Consider the following 10,181-nt stretch of genomic DNA (forward strand, 5'->3'; position numbering starts at 1 on the left):
GGAGAAGAGAGGCCAAAAAGCCATTGTAAGCCAGAATAATGAGTTGAGATTTTTTTATTTCAGCTGATCTGCATTTTTACAAGAGTACTTTGGAACAAATTTGGAATTTGAGACGATCTACAAAATAACTAGCCCAAACTCTTTATAGAAGCCAGTATTATTAATACAAACCTACAAGGGGATATAAATGTTGATGGAATCTTAGGGAACAAAGAAAGGGAGGGAGAAAGAGATAGAGAGGGAGAGAGAAGAAAGAGAAAGAAAGAAAAAAAGGAAGGAAGGAAGGAAGGAAGGAAGGAAGGGAGGGAGGGAGAGGGAGAGAGAGAAAGAGAAAGGGAAAGGAAGGAAGGAAGCGGGGGGGGGGGAGAGAGAGAGAGGTGAAAGCTGGAATATTTAAGGATAGAGAACCATGACCTCTACAACACATGTCACATGATTTGGCAAAAGACAGGGAGAAAAAGAGTGAGAACTGCAAACCAAATTTTAATAGTTGGATTTAGGCGAAGATATATAAAGATGTATGTGTGTAATTCTTGTACTATACTGCCCATTATCCTTTTATCTTTTCTGTAAATTTGGAACTTTTCAGAATTAAAAATAGAAAAGAAAGTCACTTTTAGAGACTTCCATTTGTGAAAGTAACGTAATAGATGCCCTGACTCTCCCACTGAAAACAACTTAAATTGCCTTGCAAATATTTTAAAAATATAGAAAATCTGTCAATGCGCTAGCTTAAAAGTAAGGATTACTCAGAAGCTAAGAACTGATTAAAAATAAATAAATGAAGATTGAAGCCAGCTTGTCTTTGAACTTGAGCTTTAGTTGTCAGTCTCAAAGAAGAAACAAAGGCCAAATCCCCAGTCAAGGTGAGGAAGCTTGTAACAGATCCCACGCACAAAGCCAGAATCTCCTGAATGTCGCTCCAGCCTCTTCCTAGAAGACTGCAAAAGGAAATAGCCTGGAATCATCCTTAATGTAGACTGGAGAGAGAAATATGTCCTCTGAGAAGTTTTTTAACCAAAGACAATGATCTGTCCTACATAGATGGTCAGAAACACTGGAGCAGACAATTTACTTTAACCTGATTTGGGATTGGTGGTGTCCCCAACTAGCAGAGGTAAACCAAGTCACCTTTAGAGGGGCCCAACTTGATCAGACCCAAAAACATACACAGAAAAAGACCCCCAAAAATGTAAACTCTCAATCAAATCACAATTCCTGAGAAGAAACAAGACATCTTATAGAAGAATTAGCAGCAAGAAAACAGCAGGATCAGACTTTAAACTGAATTATCAGACATAGATTATAAAATAAGTATTTTTAATATACTTAAATAAAAGACTAAAAATATAAGAACAAAGGATTGAAAAAAAAAAAAAAAGGCCAGGCAGGTTTAAAAAAGAATCCAGCAAGAACACATGGCATGATGGCTGGGCATCAGTGGCTCACACCTATAATCTTAGCTACTCAGGAGGCAGAGATCAGGAAGATCAAGGTTCGAGGTCAGCCCAAGGAAATAGTTTGAGAGACCCTATTTCAAAAATACCCAACACGAAAAGGGCCGGTAGAGTGACTCAAGTGGGGAAAGTGCCTGCCTAGCATGCATGAGGCCCTGAGTTCAAACTCTAGTACCACCAAAAAAAAAAGAAAAGAAAAGAAAAAAAAGTCAACAATCAGAGGCCAGGCCAGGTCAGTTGGTGTCTGACATGACACGAGAAGTATGTCTCCTATGAGTCTGTGGTCTTCATTCTGAGTCAGCTACTCTGCATCTGTTCCTTCTGTTCTCATCTGACATTTGACCAGAATGTAACTAAATATGGCTTCCTCACTTATAAATCTGTGTCATTGTCACTGGTGGTGGGTGAGAGTCTTGAGGAGCTACCCCAAAAAGAAGGAAAAAGAGAGGGATCCTCAACTTAGCACTTTATATTCTTGCTTCCAAACAAGGAGTAAATATTTCAGGCACAAACCCAGAACTGGTGGCTCACACCTATTATCCTAACTACTTGGGAGACAGAGATCAGGAGAATCACAGTTCAAAGCTAGTCAACATAAATAGTTTGAGAGACCCTGTCTCGAAAATACCCAATGCAAGAAAGGGCTGGAGGAATGGCTCGAGAGGCAAAGCACCTACCTAACAAGCATGAGGCTCAGAGTTCAAACCCCTGTACCACAAAAAAAAAAAAAAAAAAAAAAAAAATGATCTTAGGTGAATAAAAAAACAGAAAAGAAATGATGACCAGTAAGGCAATAAATAAGTGCATAAAGATAAGCAATTATTAATTGATATCATTGCTCTTCCTTGCCCTGTAAAGTCACTCGGCATCAGTTCAGTAACCTATGAATGTGTAATAGGAACACAGAAGTGAGGTTTACTGGACCTCTTCCACACTGCTGGGGCTGGCACAGCCAAGAAGCTTTCTTGGCCATTTTCCAGTGCCTTTGAGTAGGGACAGAACACTGAGGATACCCAGAGCCTTTCAATACTCAGGTGTTAGGATAGGCCAAGCTTGGTTTTTTAAAGGTAAAGCCAGAGTGGCTGGACTTCCCTCAGTTATAAATGGCCACATTGAATCAAGGCAAATTTGAATAACATTTGTTGCTTCCCTGCCCACAAAGTCTATCAGAGAATAACAGGGCTCCCTTGACTGAAAGAAACTTGGAGGATCCAAACTTGGAAGATCCAGTGTGGCTGTCCTGCTGCAAGAATGTGGACTTGTAGGCCAGGTATAATCCCAGCCCTCAGGAGACTGAGGCAGGAGGATCATGAGTTTGAGGCCAGCCTGGGGTACATAGCATGACTCTGTTTCAAAATAAAAGGTTTGGGGGGTGGGGTGGAATGAGGGGTAGGAGCTTTACAAAGAAATACATAAGAGGTATGGGAACCTTAAAATACAAGGGAATCGGGGCTGGGGGTGTGGCTCAAGTGGTAGACCATTGCCTAGCAAGAGCAAGGCCCTGAGGTCAAACCCCAGTATGGTACATTGTAAACATATATGGAAATGTTAAAATGAAATCCCTTATACAAGTAATATTTGCTAATAAAAATGTTTTTTAAAATATGGCATATATATATATATATATATATATATATATATATATATATGAAACAGATTGATAATCTTTCATTTGAAACCTAAAGTGAACCACCATGCACTATTGTGAGCATTTACACATTTGAAGATTGTATCTGAACACTGATATAAGGCCAAAATGAATTAATATATATGAAGTACTTGATGAAGCCTAGTATATTGTGAGTCTAAGTGACTTTTGCTATTACTTTGTGTGCGTGTGTGTGTGTGTGTGTGTGTGTGTGTGTGTGTGTGCAGTACTGGGATTTGAACTCAGGGCCTCGTGCTTGCTAGGCAGGCACTTTACCACTTGAGCCATTTTCCAGCCTACTTTTATTGTCACTATTGCTCCATCTTCACAACAAGCCAGTGACATTGGTACAAGGGAGATCCAAAGCAGGCGGCTCCTATAAGGGAGGCAGTAAAACATGACAGGGCACAGGAGAGATCCCAGTAAGAACAGATCTCAGGAAATTCTAGCCTTGCTCTGATCCACAGAGGGAGGGCTGTTGGGTCTAGAGCTTCAGTCGCCCTACAGAATTCACCCCCACTTTGCACAAGGGTGCTGTTTATCAGGTGCAACTTCCTCAGGCTCTCCAGAAGAAGGAGAGCTGTGACCTCTAGCAGCCCACCTCACCTCAGATGGGAGATGGGTGCACTGGCCAGTGACGAGACTCTGAAAGGGCACCTACTGTGGTTTAGATGTAGCGTGTCTCTCAAAGGCCCCTGTATTAAAGGCTTGGCCCCCAGCTTGTGGCACTACTGGGATGTAGTGGAAAGTAAGAGGTGGGGCCTAGTGGGAGGAAGTTAGGTCATTGGAGCATGTCATTGAAGAGGATATTGAGATGTTGACCCCTGCCTGTTTCTTTCACTTCCTGGTAGCCATGAGGTAAACAGCCTTCTCCACCAAGCTCTCCCTCCATAGTGTACTGTGTCTTCGCAGGACCAAAACCACAGAGCCATGTGACCATGGACTAAAACCCACTGATCCACTGAGGAATGGTGAGCCAAAAGAAGCCTTTTCTCCTTTTAAATTGATGATCTCAGGCATTTTGCCACAGTGATGAAAAGCTGACTAACACTTAAACTGCATTCACACACTAGTGTGCAGAGCCCATCTGTCTCAAGATTACACTTTCAACCTCTTTCTACTTCCTCTTATAAATTAAAAAAGAAAACAAATGAAGCTGAGCACCAGTGGCTCATGCCTGAAATCCGAGCTACTTGGGAGGCTGAGATCAGGACTGCAGTTCAAGGCCAGCCCAGGCAACTAGTTTGAGAGACCCTATCTCCAAAATAATCATAGCAAAATGGAGTGGAGTTTTGACTCGAGCAGTAGAGTCCCCAGTCCTGCAAAAAAGAAAATGAAAACCTATGCCACTATCAAGTATTTAAAGAGAAAAATAAAAGGTGACAACTTAAATGAGAGGCAGAGGACAAAGACCAGCACATTACAAGAGAAACTCAAGTGGCCACAATGAGTGCATCACTTAGGAGGGTGGATCAGTGGAAAGGACGCGTGGCTCTCTTATGACTACCCCATGCATCTAAGTTCTAAGAATCAGTTTGCCTGTAGGACAGCACACTTACTCAGATGTCCTCTTCTGAAGGTAATGCACCTGTTTTATGATGCTATAATAAGTCTTAATTATGGGATTGCAAATGTGCCCAGAGGTTCCCTTGGATGGGCAAAACATCTGAATGTAAGCTGTCATCACAGGGAAGGAACTCTTTCTACCTTAGTGGCTAGATTCCATCTTAGATAGTTGTCACCGGTACTCCTCAAACGATTATTTTTTCAATCAGTATGACCTTGGTAGGCCCCTGGTCTCAGAGACAAAAAAGACTAATAACTTTTTAGAGATACCTCACCAGTTAGGTCAAACTCCTCCCAAGAACCCAGATGTACTTATCCCACAAAGACTGCTGGCCCTCCATATCCATGGGTTCTGCACTGTAGATTCAACCAACTGCATAGGGAAACTATTAGGAAAAATATCGTAACTGAGCCAGGCACCAGTGGCTCATATAAATTTCTACCCTATGTGCCTTGCTGATGGGGAAGAGGATGAAGGAGACATGGAAAAAGATTTGCCATTTATCAAGCACTCACCACATGTTAGACGCTGAGCAAGGACCTTTATATACTTGCCTCATTTAATCCCCACTTCACCCTCGTCCCATTCTGTGGATGAGGAAACTGAGGTTCAGATAACATATCCAAGATTCTCAGTTAAATACACACCTAAGAGTTCAACTCAATATATATATATTTTTTTTTGTACTGGGCTCTTTTTTGAACTTAGGCCCTCGCACTTGGTAGGCAGGTGCTGTATCACTTGAGCCACGCCCCCCCCATCCTTGCCTTTTTTTTTTTTTGCTTTGGTTTTTTTTGAGATAAGGGCTCTTGTTTATGCCTAGGCAGGCCTGGACTGCGATATTCCTATTTATGCTTCCCATGAAGTTGGGATGACAGGAAGTGTAGGAAGTGCCACCATACCCAGCTTTTTATTGGTTGAGATTGGTTTGCCTGGGCTGGCCTCAGACTATGGTCTTCCAATCTCTGCCTCCAGAGTAGCTAAGATTACAGCTGAGCCACCATGCTCAGCCCAACTCAGCTGTTTAACTTGTGCTTTTCTACTCTTCTCAAGCACCCAAGAGTCTTCTTCCTCCTCCTCTCTCTCCTCCCCACCTGTCTTCCCCTGCTGACTCTCCCTTCCTCCCTTCCACCAAGGTTTTATAATTGTGATAAATGCCATTACTGAGATACACAGAATGGTCTGCAGGCTTATGCCCGGGGACTCTGCCCTAGTGCAGGAAATGAGAGAAGGTTCTGGAAGAAGTGATGTGCTAAGGGATGTCAGAAATGAGCAGATAGAAAGGCAGAGGGAAAGTGTGACAGACACCTCACACAGAGCCAGGGGACCGAGGGGAGGCCCCGGCACGGGCAGGGGACAGAGTATTTGAGGAAGGGCAGAGAACAGGGATGGCCAGGGGCTGGAGAGAGAGTGCACTTATAGAGGCAATGCCTCAAGGATTGGATTCTGGTTCCATCACTGACTGTACCTCACACTCGTCTGGAGCCCCGAGGAAGAGATATTCATGGTCTTTTCAGAGAAAACAGGTTTTATCTTTAGTATTTCTTAATGAGGGCCCTGGGCATTTGGACGAGATGGTGGTCCAATGTACAGGACTTTCTATGTCTTGCCTCTTCTGTGCCCACCTGCAGGTACTAAATGCTAGCAGAAACTCTCCCCCCATCCCCCACCCCATTTTCTGAAGCCCAGAGGGTGAGTGTTCTAGTTCAGGCCACAAGAGTGTCATTGCCACCAGCTTCATCCCTTCACCTGTCAATATCCAAACTGTTCTCTAGGAGACCCTCTTCCCTACAGACCCTCTAATGACTCCAGTGTTTATCTCTGTGACTATGGGAGCATTTCATGCATGAAGAGCACATTGTGTCCCCACTCCCAGGTTGAGAGTACAGATAGCTAGTGACAGGGACAGATATGAAACCATCCATTACAAGATGGTGAGGAAGCTTGTACAGGGAACTGAGGTGGCAGAGGAGGAAGTGAGGACCACTGGTGGCCAAGGAAGCCAGGGAGAAAGGGCATTCTGGCACAGAGAGCAGTGGCATATTCAAACAGGTGGGGACAAAGCACTGTGTGAGCTTGGGAAGCTCTCAGAAGCTTGGGATGGTTGAAGCATGACTGTCAGGACGGGTGTGGTAGGAAGACAGGTAGGAGAGCAGTCAGCCACAGTCCACAAGGCCTCCCTCCTATGCCTGGGGTAGAGTTTGACAGCAGGGGAAACAAACTCCAAATGTGTAGCACTTCCTTCAGAAACAGTAACCTCTGAAGTGGTATTTAAACTTCTGCTGGAGCACTTTATAGGTAAGGCTACTGTAGCGTGATGTGTGTTTTCCCTGGCTCTCATTTACCAACTTCCTGTGTGCTTTGGAGGACTTTCAAGTTGTTTTATTTGTAACAGCTTCCTGCAACCAAACCTGACACAATAAATAACACGTATTTCAAGGCACAACTTGGTAAGTTCTGACATATATACGCACCTGGGAAGCCAGGTTCTAACATAGGTCCACACCTGTGAAACCATCACCAAAATCAACATATCTGTCACTCCTAAAAATGTCCTCACGTCCCTCGAGAATCTTTCTCACCCTCCCTCAACCTGCACTCCAATCCCAGGCAAATCTTTATCTGCGTTGTCCTAGTAGTCTCTAGAATTTTATAGAAATTGAATCATACCATATGTGTAGTCTTTTCTTTGAAAAATAAAAAGCAGGCTGGAGGAGTGACTCAAGTGTTACAGTGCTTGCCTAGGAAGCACAAAGCTCTGAGTTCAAACTCCACCAAAAAAAAAAAAAGCAATTCAAGTAGCATAATTATTGTGGGATTTATCCGTGTAGTTGCATTATCAATAGTTCCAATACCATTTTTACCTTCCATTTTTGAGTTATGCCCTCCTGGTATATTTTCTATATCTCAGCAAATTACAGTGGCCCATGGGATGAAAAAGCTCCATTTAGAAGGGGTTTGGAGTAGGAGCGCTCCCTGGAGATGCAAAAAGTGCTGCCTGGAGATGGGAGAAGACAGCTCCTGCTTTTCTAAGAGTTCTCAAAAACTTAAGAGTGCTGTAATAACTAAAATGGTGGCTCCCAAAGATTTCTGTGCAAATCCCCCAAATCTGTGAATCAGTCACCTTACCGGTCACAGGGGATTCTGCAGGTGTGATTCAGGATGTGGAGAAGGGAAATTATGTCGGGTTATCTGGTGGCCCCAATGTAATCACCAAGGGTCCCTATGTGGAGGAGCAAGGGCAGGGGACATTTGAAGATGCTGTGATGTTGTCTTTGAAGATGGAGGGCTGGACCCTGGGCGACCTGGTGTAGAGTCTCTAGAAGCCAGAAAAGGAAAGGGGGTGGATCCTCCCACTCCTCCAGCCTCCAGAAGGAGTACAGCCCTGTCTACATTTGATTTTAGTCCAGTTAAATTATGTTCAGACTTCCAGCCTCCAGGACTAACTGATAATAAATTTGTTTTGTCTTATGCTACTAAATTTGTCATCATTTTGTTAAATTTATGGAAGGCCATTATTTTGGACTGAGTTCCTAAATGAGGCCCCAGGAGACCACACTAACAAATAGGAAGCAAATACAATAAAAATCCTGCAAAAAAAATTGTGTAACTCTGAGTCTCATTCCTTCCTCTTTATGATACATGGTTCAACAGGAGCGAGAGCCAGATGGCTTTGGGATGGGAACCTAACCCAACTCAGTCCCTCTGAGCTCAGTTCTTATCTCTGGAGACAATTGAAGAGATGGTAACACAAAGTGCCTAGCACTTAGTAGGCCTCCAACCACTGATCCTTTTCTTCACTTTTCCACCATTTGATTTGAGGGGACTAAGTCCTCATGGCTAGTGACCCACTGTGTAATTTTAGCCAAATGGCGTCCTTCCCTCAGTCTGTTCCATGGAGTTAAAGGGAGATACTTATTAAGAGTTTAATTAGAGCTGCTGTGTACTCAGATGTTCCTGTTGAAAGTGTTGTTTAGATGGGGTTTAGATGTCACGTGCTGTTATCTTTTGAGCAGGTGATTATTTCCTGTGCAAAACTGTTTATCATCATACCGAGGATCCATCCCAGAGATGATGCCATTGCTTAGGAGAGTAAAGAAATAGCTCACCTAGGAGTTGCGAGTCTTAATTAGTGCTTGTTAAGCCTGCACAAGCCATCTTAAAAGGCTAAGTGTTTATGACTTACCTCCTGGACGCTTGTCACTTCCGGTATTTTAATTCAGCAGACATTTATTAATGTCAGCATTTCAGCACCAAATTAATTTAGTTCATAAGCAAAGGGGGGATCTAATTTGTTTATTTTGGTGGTACTGGGGTTTGAACACAGGTTTCACACTTGCTAGGCAGTCACTTTGCTGCTTGAGCCACACCCCAGCCCTTTTGGCTCTGGTTATTTTGGAGATGTGGACTCACTTGGACCCTGGACCATAATCTTCCTATTTAGAGCATCCTGACATTGCTGGGATGACAGGCGTATGCCACCACTCAGTTTTTTCTCATTGAAATAGGTGTCACCAACTTTTCGCCAGGGCTGGCCTAAAACCACCATCCTCCTGATTTCACCCTTCTAAGTAACTAGGATTAGAGGCATAAGCCACTGGTGCCTGGCTTAATTTGTTACTACTTAAAGAGCTTTGTGTTTTTTACAACAAAGGGGTTAGGGAAATATTGATAACTAACATTTTTCTACCACGGAATAATTCATAACACATCTGCATTTCAAATACTTATCTCTGACAGAAAATTATAACAAATGACTAAAAAAGTAAAAATTTGAAACACATTTTAATGTAATAAATTTTTCTTTCCTTAATTAATAATTAATTTTTGGTGATGCTTAGGTATCTGGCACTCTATCACTCTATCTACACCCCCAGCCCAGTTAATTTTTTTTAAAACTAGGATTCATTAGCCATGTGTACCAGGTGCAGTTCCAAGCCCTAGGCATGCCTTAAAGCTAAAATAGACACAATACAACTTTAGGACACATTTATTCAGGCACCCTTACTATCGTGTACGTTTCTAAATGCATAACTGGTTTGTCAGGATTGTCCATTGTGGGGTGAGGATGGAGGAGGATTCAGAGAGTCCAGGGCTTTGGTTCTGTAGTGACAGCTGCCATTTCTTGGACATGGCAGACATGATATTTTTTTTCAGTACTAGGGTTTGAACTCAGGACCTCACACTTGCTAGGCAGGTGCTCTACCACTTGAGCCACTCCTCTAGCCCTAATTTTTTTTTTATTATTCATATGTGCATACAAGGCTTGGGTCATTTCTTCCCCCTCCCTTACCACCCACTCCGCTCCCTCCCTCTCCCCCCCACCCCCTCAATACCCAGCAGAAACTATTTTGCCCTTATTTCTAATTTTGTTGTAGAGAGAGTATAAGCAATAATAGGAAGGAATGAGGGTTTTGGCTGGTTGAGATAAGGATATCTAGCCCTGTTTTGTGATGGGATTTTTTGAGATAGGGTCTCTCAAACTATTTGCCCCAGCTGGCTTTGAACC

This window comes from Castor canadensis, chromosome 12 (assembly GCF_047511655.1).
Source record: "Castor canadensis chromosome 12, mCasCan1.hap1v2, whole genome shotgun sequence".
In the NCBI taxonomy this organism is placed as follows: Eukaryota; Metazoa; Chordata; class Mammalia; order Rodentia; family Castoridae; genus Castor; species Castor canadensis.